At 37.7% G+C, this 14,104-nt stretch overlaps 1 long non-coding RNA gene and 1 pseudogene across 1 annotated transcript; one reads left to right on the forward strand and one right to left on the reverse strand.

Moving 5' to 3' along the window:
- Positions 1-341: 341 nt before the first annotated feature.
- Positions 342-5,713, forward strand: LOC148737364 (adiponectin receptor protein 2-like; annotated as a pseudogene).
- Positions 5,714-9,776: 4,063 nt separating this feature from the next.
- On the reverse strand, positions 9,777-11,875 carry LOC148737365 (uncharacterized). The gene is made up of 3 exons (XR_015997082.1): positions 11,609-11,875; positions 11,171-11,242; positions 9,777-10,612 (listed from the first exon to the last, which is right to left on the reverse strand). It is a non-coding gene; the product is annotated as an uncharacterized LOC148737365 (long non-coding RNA).
- Positions 11,876-14,104: the final 2,229 nt, after the last annotated feature.

The following is a 14,104-nucleotide window of genomic DNA, read 5'->3' on the forward strand; positions in this document are numbered from 1 at the left end:
AAAAATACAATAGTTTACTCACGTAGTGAACACTCCGTCAACTCGCCATGTTTCCCGCATCAGACAGCCGTGCTACGGCATGAAACCTTGCTCGAACTGTAAGTAGTGACGTCACCGGAAGTAATCTTTCACACTTTTGCCGTACCAGAGCCTCGCCGTAGTGGATCTTAAAGTCCCTAATGACCTATAGTCAGTACTGTTTAGATTTCTTAAACCGGCGTTGTAGGTATTCATTTGACTTATGCCTACTGGATTAGGTTTTCTCTGTTGGATCGTACTCACTTACGAGCTCAAAGGAGGCTTATATTGTTGAAAAGACATGACTGGTACTCTTCAAAGACATGAAAGAAAGCAAAACGCTGCAAAAGAAAATTGACAAGAGACTAGGAATAGTGTTGCAGAGGAAAAAATCATTTCGCCATGAGTCAGAGTTGGTATCTCATAATGAAAAACACCTTCTGTCCCATTCGGAACTACCAGACTGGCCTTGCGGAAATAAATTTCCATCCAGTTTCCACAGACCACCTGTGCCATGTTTTAGATACTGCTTTAAGAGTATCTTTAACTTCACAGTGAAACGGGTAATAAATATTTGGACTCATTTGATTGGTTTTATTGTGTTTGTGTGTATTACGTACATCGTACATGCTTGTGCGACCCGTCACTGTCGCGAATCCATTCCCTGGAGACTGGCAAGAAATACTTGTCTTTAGCTGCTTCTTTGTCGGCGCAATCTTGTGTTTGGGAGTTTCCTGGATTTTTCACACTGTTTACTGCCATTCAAAGACGGTCGCCAGGATCATATTTCGAAGGTAAGGTTGCCTGTATTTCTGTAACTTAACATGTTATATTTTTCCACGCCGAGGAATGGCGCCGTCACTCGGAGGCTTGAACTAGGTTCATTCGTAAATCTTGTCTTAATGGAGTCTTGATTATATCGCTTCTTTAATAAAACGAACGTTAAAGGAAATGGGCGAAAATAAAAGCCAGCGTGCAATAAAGTTAGTCACATAATTGTCACATTATTCAACCACTCATTAGGTTCGGTCAGTCAGTCAGTCAATCTCCGTCTGACAGCAGTTAGTCGGTCATTCAATCAGTTAACGAATCGGTGAAACGAAATCTCGTTTTCAGTCGGTCGGTGAGTCAGTCAGTAACATACTCAGTCAATCAGTCAGTAACATAGTCAGTCAGTGAGTCAGTCAGTCAGTCAACCACCAATCAGTCAGTCAGTCAGTCGGTCGATCAGTCCGTCAGTCAGTCAGTCAGTCAGTCAGTCAGCCAGTCGGTCAATTAGTCAGTCAATCAGTCAGTCATTAAGTCAGTTAGTCGGTCAATCAGTCCGTCAGTCAGTAAGTCAGTAAGCCAGTAAGCCAGTCAGTCAGCCTTAAAGTCAGTCAGCTCTTTAGTCAGTAAGCAAGTCATACTATCATTTACTCAGCTTTTCAGCCAGGTGATCATTTAGCAGGCTACATAGTCAACCCGCTGTTTGACCGGTCTACAAATCAGTTGTTAGTTAGTTACCCTGTCCAGCTAGTGAGCCATTTCCTACCTCGGTTTCTACGAGAAAGTCTAAGATGATGTACTTACGAAATTACATATATGCATACATACATTTCATTGAACACATCCCGGTCTGGGGCTTTTCAGTGAACAATTATATAATTTGCATACTTGGTACTATACATACAAAACTAACTAATAACCCGTTATATACAACATAAATTACTTATAACTAAAAACAGAATGCTTATTTAAATAAAGTGTCATTCAGTAGATACCTTTTCAAAGCTCTCTTAAAAGAATAAAGGTCTCTTAAAAGAAGCTGGTTTTTCATATAGTTTCAATCTTGGGTCAAGTTTATTCCAGATGGCTCCACTTCTATAATAAAAGATCCTCTGACCTGTTGTAGTTTTAAAAAGGGGAATGTTAAGTTGTTGAAAGTTCCTCGTTATACGCCCAGATACGCTGCCTCTTGTTACCAGCTCGGATGTCAAATATTCAGGCGTTTGGTCCATTTTACATTTAAATGATAAGGTAGCATCACGATAGTACAGGATTGTTTTTACCGATAGCCAGCGTAGATTCCTTAATGTGGAACAAATATGATCATACTTCTTTACATTGCAAATAATTCGGGCGGCAAGATTTTGAACATATTGTAGCTTATGAACATTACAAGCTGATGTGGACAACCATACTGACGAACAGTAGTACATCTTACTAAAAATAACTGCGTTAATTATAGTTTCAAGCAGATCTTTGTTAAAAGCGAATCTAATGCGACTTAGTTGGGATACTTTCGACATGCAGGATGAGACAGTTGCAGAGATATGATTGTGAAAGGATAGTGTGGGATCGAAACTGACACCAAGGTCTCTGACTGTTGTGAGCTGGGATGATTTCCTTTCCAAGCAGGGACAATTTTAAGTCTGGCACTTGAAGAGACATTCTTCGACTGCCAAAGACCATCAGTTTAGTCCTCTCAGGATTAAGCATTAAGCAATTGTCGAAACACCAATCGCGTATCCGTTGCAGAGCAGAGTTCACTCTTTCTATAGCTTGAATAGAATCATTCGCACTAAAGGATAATAGAAGCTTTGTGTCATCCACATAACATTCAGTTGAACCATCCTGACAGATGTTTGGCAGGTTGTCTACATAAATGCTAATGGTAAATAATAATGCTCCTAGTACACTCCCTTGCGGTACACCACTGACTACTGGTAATCTATCAGATAATACAGAGTTGATGCGGACTGCTTGTCTTCTTTGAGAAAGACAGCTTTCGACCATTGAAGTGCAGAAGATGATAAACGAATGTCCTTTAGTTTCTTTAGAAGAATCACGTGGTTGATAGTGTCAAAGGCTTTACTTATATCAAGATATACGATTGCAGTGATTTTTTTCTGGTCGATCGCGCGAGGAATAAAATCAGTGGTAGAGATCAGTGCTGTTTCAGTTGAATGCCATCTTTTGTTGCCGCTTTATTTCGCTAATATTCTTTGATTAGTTGTGAAATATGAAGACAGCTGATTTAATGCCGCTCTTTCGCATATCTTAGAGAGTATTGGGAACAGCGATATTGGTCTATAGTTGTTAGCTTCTGCGTGATCTCCATTCTTGAGAATTGGCTAAACTTCGGAAATTTTCCAAGAAGCTGGAAAAACACCACTTTTAAGAAAGGCATTAATGATGGAGGTGATACAAGGAGCGATGGTCTGCGGCATACTCTCTTTAATTACACGAGGTGGTACTTTGTCAATTCCTGGAGCTTTGTTGTTAGGTATTGAATTAACAATGTCTGTAACCTGAGAGCATTCCACCTTGGTAAAAGAGAACTGTTCTGAAGTTGGATAGTTTCTCGGAATGAAGGTGTCTGGAGCGAGCGCGTAATTAAATTTGTTAGCGAGAAGTTGATTTTTTTCTATCGTAGACTTCACAACCGAGCTAAAGAACTTGTTAAATTCGTTTGCTACGGTTTGATCATCTTTAGTAAAACTCTTGACGTTCATGGGTTGTTTTGAAATACATGACCTGATTGTTTTCCAATGCTTCTAGTGTTGTTGGAATTCTGTCTTATTTGTTTTTAAACGAATTCCCTTTGTGCGAGCCGTATTTGGAATACATGACCTGATTGTTTTCCAAATGCTTCTAGTGTTGTTGGAATTCTGTCTTATTTGTTTTTCAACGAATTCCCTCTGTCCGACCCGTATTTGTGCGAGCCGTATATAAATTCGTTGGATCAAATGTTGATGTGCTTTTTTTCATTTGATTTTCACGGCTCCATTAGGCAGGGAGAGCATAATTCATCATGGGATCATTTCTACCTCCGTTATATCATGGTTTCTACCATTCAAGAGTTTTGAAGAGTGTATACATGTCAATGATCTGTTCTCTTGGTGTGATCTGCATCATTGTTTCCGTGTGGGACAAATTCAGCGCGCTCCATTACCGAATATTTAGAGCAGGTAAATTTGTCCTTCAAAACTCAATTAATATAGCAGTTTGCAATGAAGTGTCCAAAAACAAAAGGATAAATAATAATAATCACAGCGACCAATCAAAACAAAGGTTTACATTATCAGTGGCCAATAGGAGTTCAAAGTAAATACCTGCAAACTGCTTAAAGCGCGGGAAAACGCCGCGTTTGTTTTAGTTTTCCATCTGATTGGATGAAGATTGAGTAAAGCTATCAGGTCTTATCAATATAGACTGGTTGACTATGCGACTGGTGCCTAATGTTTCACATTGCGGCAAGCTATTTCTTTTTTTTTTTTTTTTGCAAAACATATAAACTAATGAAATTCTTTCAAAAATCACTTTTAATTGGCAAACCTTATTGTATTTATTTGAAAAGAGAGTGTCACAGCGACCGTATTATATAACAAAAATGATGATACATTCATAAAATATTTCTGGAGGCGCATGCGATTGAGCACAGATACAGTGCCTGAAAAACAGCGAATAGAGCCTTAGTTATGCGCACTAGGTATGTATAACAGCGAATAGAGCCTCTTCTATGTAGGACTTGATCTTTCTCTGAAAATGAAACCTGCATTAAAAATCTTTGATATACAATAGAGCCTCTTCTATGTAGGACTGAATCTTTCTCTGAAAATGAAACCTGCATTGAAAATCTTTGATATACAATAGAGCCTCTTCTATGTGGGACTTGATCTTTCTCTGAAAATGAAACCTGCATTGAAAATCTTTGATATACAATGTTATGCAAACTTGAACTAGAAAGAAAAAGTGTCCTTTGGCTCTTTTATATTATTATTTCATACTCATTCTCACTTCAGTTTCAAATAAAACCATAATTTTGTATGTACCAGTAAGTACTCAGTTACTGTTTTCGAAGATTTTATTCCCAATTCTTATTCAGTAGCCATATCTCTTTACAATAAAATGACAATCTGCATCACTGGAGAGCTCATCTCAGAAAGAATATTCCGCCAATTTGTTAAGCTGGGTGCGCGCTAGTCATGCGCACTAGGTATGTACAATGGAAACATAATTTGATTTCGCATGAAATTTTCCTTTCAGGTACAATGCTTTGATTTGGCTACTGTGGATTTATTCCTGTAATACATCTCATATATTTGTAAGGAGTAACTTTAGCGTACCGGCAAGCTGCGGGCGCCTGGGTCGCTCTGATGTGTCTACTCTACACTGCAAGTGCCGTTACGTGTGCCACTCGAATTCCTGAGAGATTTTTCCCCTGCAAGTGTGACATCTGGGTAAGAAAGCCTTTGCGGCTCTTACCATCAGTTTTGTTAAATGTTTCTTGGGCTCTTTATCTTTCTTCAGGTTTAACTCAAACCGCGCACTGGAAGTTCGGTTGCTAAACATCACCAAGAAATCATATCTGTATTAGAATTATGTCTAATAATTCTTCTACGATAGATAGTTTAGATAATACACCGAGGTCCTGCCCTTACGGCTTTAAGTCTACCTATTAATTCTTTAAATTCATTTTTATTGACTTACGCTCGAAATGTAAGTTTTGAAAATAATGACTAATTCACATAATCAACTCAGCCGACAAAATCAAATCTTGTAACACCTCCTACCAATGCAGCGCCACAGTTTCTTTAGAAACCGTTACTCCTCTACTTTATATTCAGTTTCAGAGCCGCCAGATTTTCCATTTGCTTTCCTGGCCGCAGCGTTTGTTCATTTGTAAGGAGTTTGTCAAATGGCACAGTAAAAATTTGAAAAGGGACCTTCATGCGAAAGTTGAACTTTGTCAGAATCATTCTTTCCATTCAGAAGTGCACATATCTTGCTATGAGAGGACACGTATGAGTACTAGAATGCCTTTTTGTCGAGAATACGTACGAGTACTAGGGTGCCTTGTTGTTTGAAGAGGAGGTCTGGGTCATAGTCGTAGAACGTCGCCTACAGGTCTCTCCAAACCGTCTTCACGCTCAGCGAGCGCAAATACATTTTGAGCTCATTTAAGAGCAAATCAATGGGAAAGCGTTTGAGGGAAAAGTTCCAGTAACTATTAACATCAGGAAAGACACTGCACAACTCAGTTTGAAGTGATGCGTGCGAAAGAACAGCTTGAATAGAGAGTCGAGTTCAATTTTTGCGTCGCAGTACAACTAGAATTACTACTAAGTATTATTAACATAGTGTGAAGGGGATACAAGGGCGATTTTGTATAACGCCACTATGGGGGCGTTAGGCTTGCGCATTTCTCATGAGCAGGATCCTGAAGACTTTCGCGCTTGTATATATCTTCTTTCCCAACTGCTGGATTTCTCTGCTAAATGATTTTACAATGCAAATCGCCTATGATACGTGGGGTAACATATCGAAGTTGCTCTGGCTATTTATAGAGTATTATTCATTCATTTTTCGAAGATTTGCGACAATTTCACATTGAATCCTTATTATGATAAAATAATCAAGCGAACCTTTATTTTGAGCGAGTCTGTAGATCCTCGTAACGTTTTTGTATTTGAACTGGTCACTGTGGAAGGGGAATACATATAAAGCATGTCTATTTGATATCAATTTTATTGAATCTGTTTACATTGCTATTTAGAACTATACTTTTTAAGGTGAAGAATGTCTTTCTTCACATTTAGTTTACTTTTTATCCACCTATACGCACACACCGGAATAAGAGAATGACAAATTAAGTGTAACTCACGGTAAATCAAGGACGGCGGAGCCGAAGCGATGGGGCTCCGACTGTAACTTCCCCAATAACATGCAAAAATATGGTAAATTTTCGGGGAAAATTGCTCCCATATCTCTAGGCTGCGTCTACTTGCACCTGTTCAAGACTTTGGGCAGAAGAGAAATCAAAACTTTTTGTATTGTTGTCCGTGTATGTACAACGTTGTGGTAGAAATGCAATGTTTTAGTGTAGTGCATTGGTTTCTTGCGCTCGGACGCAAAATGTATTTGTTTTGGTACATTTCGTTCTGGACCGGGCATGCTGGGTGTGTGCGTAGTTTGGCCCTCAATGAACTACTTATCGCTTGATCTCTTTTGATAACTTCCCAAAAAGTAAACGATCTGTACACGAATTATTTAAATAATATTTTGCTTTCCTTATTGGTATGTTCTGATTTTTAATAAAAGATTAGTTGCAAGATGTTTGCGAGGAGGTGTAGGGTGGAGGAAAGACCCAGAATGTTAGGGCAAGACTTGGTGCCCATGGTTCTCCCATAGGTATTGGGGAATCCTTGTTTACAATATTTGCCTCATTAGCATAAGCAATTCAGTTTCTGATGGAGCTAAAAATAAATCAGTTCTGAATAACGAAAGGTCAAAGTACAATTAACTCGGCCAATGAATACGAGCCTGATGCATTGAATATTTTTTGTGCAACACGGGTTTAAAAACTCAAAATTTTACATAGAATGTATGAGCTCATTAGCGCTTTTGCCAACCAGAAATTTTGCAGTTTTTGATGGACTATTTCTCCTTGGATATTACAACCAAAGAGCTAAAAATTTCACCATATACTAAAGTTTTCTAGCTCTTTAGCTGCCTGAAGTCAATTTATATCTAACATGCTTCCTTCTTTACGCAAAGCCGTATGCAAATGAGCAAAAATGTAGACAATGACGTCATCATGAATCCGCCATACAGAAGTCTCGCGCAAGGTTTCTCCTCTGGCAATCATGTGGCTGTAAGGAATTTTGCTCCGTCTTCCGTGTTCATGCATATTTCCTCGTCATCTTTAGCAAGCGCGGTAGCCCTGATTCTTATCGCTAAGTGAAGAGGTGTGCTTGTAATATTCCGTCATAAGAGGGAATTTTTGGGAAAAAAAATTATCACGATATAAAAGAAATCGGCTAAATTCAAGTAAATAAACTATGCCGTAACACCTAAACCATTGAAGTTTTTCCAGACATCAAACTAGGCAATCTGTTAGTGCTTATGGGATCGTTCGCGCGTCAGTCAAAATGGCGCCTGATCGTGAACGTACACGCTGTTATGGCCAGACACTGATAATCTCGGCTATTACAGCCCTTCAGTATCTTCTGACACTTCACTTTTTGAAGCTGCTTTGCGTCGAAAGCAGCGAGTGGAATAGCATGTCTACGAAGTCTGACCAAAAGAACGTGAAACGTACGCGAGGGGTTACTTGGCGCTTCGCTCGCTTGTTAGGAAAAATTCAGCTTGTTTTGATGCGGGAAGCGGACAGCTTACGATCACAAGTAAGGCTCCTAACATGTATTTTAACCACACTTCAAGTAACATGCGCAGTAATGGTAAAGTGCTGATTTCTAAAGATATATATATGCCTCTTGACATGACAACAAAAGGTGCCAAAGATCGATCAATGCGTTACTTCTTTTGTGGACGCGCTCTATTTCCTCGATCTTTTGCATTTAAAAGAAAGCCCCATGCGATTAAAACGATTAAGTAGACGTTACTTAAGATGAGAGATTTAATTTTACTCGCTAGGACTTCCAGAGTGCAAGTTAACTTCGTCTGAAGCAATAGTAACCCAATCAAGAAATTCAAGGGTGCGACATCTATTCGTGGCGACCACCCATTAATCTTATATACGGCATGGCTTTAAAAACTTTTAATCTTTCCACCTTTTTACCCGTGTTCAATTAACCTGAATTTACAGTGAATGGTTTGAACCAGGGAATAGCAGTCAGTGGTTTAGGACATTTGAAATAAGAGTCAACTGGCTCTTCCTTTCACTCAAATCTTTAAGGGGTTGGTTGCCATCACCCATAACAGTCTATTCCAGAGCCACCGTTATTCAGATGATAACACTTCATACTTTTATTATGCAACTGTCCAAAACTGTTACTTTGGATTTACTGTCTAGAACCTCGTCTGGCTCTTTGAGCACATTTGAGTCTCCACAAAATGACCATGCTAAGGTTTCCATGGATTAAAAATTACTAAAGAATAGGAAGTTTGGGATTAGGAGGAAAAAAACAAATAAGACACCTTTTGATCAAACTGTGATATTTTTACTTTTATTAAAACACAGGAATCTTTTGAAAATAATTGAATTGAAGGGAAAACATACCACAACATTTTAACTCAGTAAGAATGAAATTTTAACTTAAAGAGAACTGGAAAAAAACTATGTACTCAAGAACTTAGGTGCTAATTTCCTTTGAAGAATTGGAAACAGTATTGAAAGATTTACAGGTAATAACTCAAAAAGTTTCAAATTGATGAAAAACACAGAAGTGAATTTGAGACAACTCAAACGTTCCACCTTATTCCTAAATAGGAACCTTTACTCAGCCTTCAATCAATGCCTGCCTGCCTGCCTGCCCACCAAAACTCCAGCCAAACACTTACCCACCATCTCCAAACACCATAACAACCACCCTATTCCTCTTTACCCAAGTTAACACCCTCACCCTAGCCTGTAACCCTCCCTGTCTCTAACCCAAACCATTTAATCTCAACCCATCCCAACATTTTACCTCCCCAACCTCCCATGATCCTTTTCAGTCATAGCCGCATTTGTAAACCCCCGCCCACAATAGTAGCCCTCCCTCTGTCCCAATCTGTTTCTTAGTCCTTACCATCACCACCACTCCACCGCCCATACCTTCCACCCAAAACATTTGAGTTATCTCAAACCTACTTTGCTTTGACATCAGTCTGTTCTATGGGAACAACATTCTAAATTTCCTCCTGAAAGTCCGACAACCTCTAAATTAGTGCAATATGATATGATATATTCAAAAATACAGCTCTTTACTTAATATATGCTTTCTTGGATCTAACTACATGCAGAGTTGCTACAGAAGTCATTTATTAAACCTTTTCAGCCATTTTCAGAGTTCAAATAATCTATATAACATGTTGATTGAGAAATCTGAACTTTAACCTCAGCTAAGTACTTCAAGAAAATTGTAATGTGCTAAGACTTGAATAATTTTCCAAAAAAAAATCTTGTTAATTTTGGATTTTATCTCCTGACCTGAAACACTCAGATTTCTCCTTAGAAGTAATTAGTGGATTAAAAGGTTAGTTGTTAGATTATAAGCTTTAAAGAATATTATGGAGAGCTCAGAATGTTCCAAGTGCAAAATGCCCAAATTTTGGAAATGTCATGTTTTAATTTCCAACACCCCTGATTTTAATTCAAGTCTAAGCGTGTTTTCTTGGACACAAAAAGTTATTTTAGACCAAGTTAAAGTTTTTGATATTTGTTGATTGTCATTCAGCTAGGTGAAATATATATTACATCGTACAACATATCGATAGCATCTAATTAGTTCTTGCAGTATCAATTTTGGATCAAAAATTTTGGCAAGGAAGCTTTTGGTTTTTATTCAAATTCACCTGGTCAGTGGCTTTGGAAATTTCAAGAAAAAAGTATGGAGAATATGCACACTAATTTTAAGGTGTAAGAGGTGATTGCACCATGGCTGGAGATGTAAACCCAAAAAAACCCTGCATGGGGAAAAAATGGGGACCATGCTCCCCAAACTTGTGCTATGGTGATTGAACCCTCTGGGTTTGAAGGTAGCTTAACAATGTTTTACCCTAAAGTGTTTTACTACAGTAACTGTAAATACACAGTCTTTGTTTGTTAGTATCCTTTATGAAAATGCCTTATCTCCTTAGGCACCAGTAGCTACATTTGTAGAGGCTGAAAAAAAAAATAAAAAAGCAGATAAGTTTAATAATATTGTGAAGAAAGTAGTGTTAGTTAATTGCTAAATTTTTGTAACCTGTTTTGACTTATTTGGAATGGTAATTTTGCGAACACTCAAAATTTTCAAACACAGTTATATCTTTTAAAGGTACATTTGCTGCTTGGGTTGATGTCCTGTATTCAGAGAATCTGCAGATTCTTTGAATTCAAAGTGGAAGAACACACTAACACTCTGTGAAGTGTATGCCAATAATAACAATACCTCAAGGTACTGTGCCAAAATTCTTTTAAATGTCAAAATCACATTATCTAATTTTTTTCCTTAAAAATAACATAGCAGTGTAAGGAATACATGATTTGTTTTGTTTGAAGATGTAGATTTTTGTTAAAGGATGTTACAAGAGTTAGATTTGAAAGTTAGTCCTAAGCAATGAACCTGTATGATTGCTGGATACTTTCTCTGAAATTATTTTGTCTCATGAATAGTGATTGTCTCTTCCTTATTCTTGAAGTGCAACATACATCCTAAGAACTTAAAGAGAAAGGACCAACCTTTAAGTTTGTGTTTCCAGCCTGGGGCTTTTTAGCTGCTAAGGACTGTTTGCTCATGACTGGTCTGATAGGCTGTCAGATGGGTATAACCACAACAAGAATTATATGCCATTTTGGCATTCATGCAGTCTCTATATAATTATTTCAAGAGTGTTATAAGTTTTTTTTTAAGTTCCTTTGCCTAACAACTTCTATCTGACAAGTTTGGGTACTCTCATTACCTGTTTGCTGGATATTGTAGTGATATTATTTGGGAAAGTTAAATGTTAATAATTTCCTTGAGGTAATTAAAGGGTTCAATGCTGACCTGGATAGGATCTATGAATTCCTTCTGGTTTATTTTTGGTGCTTTCAAATGATCAGATTTCCTTGAAACTAATTAAAGCCTTCAGGCTGTTCTACATGTATACTGTATTTGTGACAGTTAAGCATACTTACCTTTTGAAAAGGCTGAGAATGAGTGTCTGAGCTGGAAAAATAATAAGAATTTGTCTGTTTGTTTGTCTGTAGTCTGAATTCCTGTTTGCTGTTATTAATCCAGGTGTTTGCCCTGGAAATAAGACTTCAAGCTCCCAATATAAAAATGTTACCAAGACTAACCTTGTTTTGATGAGAAATAGACAGAAATAAGAGGCATAAGTAGCACTCACCTTTTTACCGCTAAAAAAATGTTTGAGAACATACTGGTTAGTAATATGATGAGTTATCGAACAACAACAAACATATGAAACATATGAGTGAACTGCGGTTATGAGACGTATATAAGAACGATCCTTCGCAGTAAAGCACTATTTGAGCAATAGTGGAAATCAGACCTGAAAAAAAATTTCAGGCCTGTACGGGATTCGAACCACTGACCTCTGCGATACTAGTGCAGCGCTCTACCAACAGGTAGAGCGCTGCAGGTATTTCAGGCTCTACAGGCCTGAAATTTTTTTCAGGTCTGATTTCCACTATTGCTCAAATAGTGCTTTACTGCGAAGGATCGTTCTTATATACATGATGAGTTATAGAATATATCAGTGGTATTATTGATACTTACCTTTTTTGCTGTTAAAAGAATGTTTGAGAACATACTGATTAGGAACATGATGAGTTATAGACTGATATAAGAAGTATTATTGATACTCACCTTTTTTGCTGTTTAAAAAAAATGTTTGACAACATACTGATTAGGAACATGATATAAGAAGTATTATTAAACGACTCAGGCAGTCAGAGGGCCAATAACTAAAATCAACCAATCAAAATGCTCTATTGCGGTCAATATTCTCTAAGTATTGGACCGGGCACTGTCCCAAATGGTCCCGAATGATACCGCACTAGTGTCCCTTTGAACTTCAGTCTTATAATAAATCTCCTATTAACCAAGGTTGCTCAGGACTGTACTGGAAGAATATCGGCCCTCGGTCTTTTTCTTACGGACCTTGCTGCTCTCGGTCTGTACTGTCAAGATCTCAGGCTGATATTCTCCCAGTACGGCCCTCGCACTTGGTTAATAAGATATATTTATTGATACTCACCTTATTTGCTGATTAGGAACATGATGGGTTATAGACTGATATAAGAAGTACTATTGATACTCACCTTTTTTGCTGTTTAAAGAAATGTTTGAGAACACACTGATTAGGAACATGATGGGTTTTAGACTGATATAAGAAGTATTATTGATACTCACCTTTAATGCTATTAAAAAAAATGTTTGACAACATACTGATTAATAACTTGATGATTATCCACTGATATCTGCATGTACATGTAGGAGGCATTAGTAGCACTCACCTTTTTTGCTGTTTGAAGAAATGTTTGTTAACATAGTGACAAATAACAAGTAAAATGATGTATGTATTTGTAAGAGAATGATGGTGCAACCAAAATAGGCTAGTACACTTGTTCTGAAAGAAAAAAAATGCAATAAATTAAGTGTCAGCCCCAAATAATGGCACTTACCTTGTTCCTGAAGAATGTTAGTTGTCAGTAACTATGAGTTTCTAAGAAAGTGACACACAGAGACGCAGTCTTTTTTTATTTATTTTTTCTATGAACATCATTCTTAAGTTCTAAATGAATTTGCATGTGTATATTTTGGTGACACATTAACTTTTTGTTATGTTACGGAACCATCAATCTTCAGGTCTGCTCCAAAAAATGGGCTCGGAGCTGCTAGAATTAAATCCCTGAAAAGTAAATAAATTAGTAATCTTGTAGTTAAAGTCTGAAGGTAGGTTTCTGAAGAAGAATGACAGACACACAGGTTGTTTCTCTCTACTTTTTGAAAATATTACAATCAGTTGCTTGTTAAATTCTTGCTAAGGGTGGGATGCACTTTAAATTTCCTAAATGAAAACTTAAGCATCTGCAGAAACCTCAAGTGTTCCTGTGTCAGTAAATGTCAACACCCGATTGGAACACTCAGGGTGTCCCAGATCAGGTTTAAGAGGTTGGCTAGTTAACGAGTAAGGGTCATTATCAAGCTCTTAGACAGTAAATTTGATGCCAATTGATGTTGAAATCGAAAGACGGAATGATAGCCATAGTGAATTTCAAACGGAAAGCCGAACTCGGAATAGAATAAAACACACCCACCTGGTGACAACTTGGAGACCTTGCCCTACCTTTGTAAGGGTTGGTTGCTGCACACATCAGGCCTCTGTGATCCAATTTGTCAAGAGAAGAGTATTCTATTCCCCAACGTTTTGGAGACAGCTTGAAAGCTGAGTTTTTAAGATAATTGCTTTAATGTATGAACCAAAAGCAAATATTTTAACTGTGCCATTTCTTAAGACTAATATGAGGTTTCCTCTCCATTGTGACTCCTCATCTGCTCTATAATGTTAGTTGATGTGTTCTATTTTTGCCCAGAATTTGAACTGACAGCTGTTATGCTATCAAACAATTATACAAGTAGTTTATTGTCTGTCACCTAAGCTGGTG

This window comes from Stylophora pistillata, chromosome 2 (genome assembly GCF_964205215.1).
Source record: "Stylophora pistillata chromosome 2, jaStyPist1.2, whole genome shotgun sequence".
Taxonomy (NCBI): Eukaryota; Metazoa; Cnidaria; class Anthozoa; order Scleractinia; family Pocilloporidae; genus Stylophora; species Stylophora pistillata.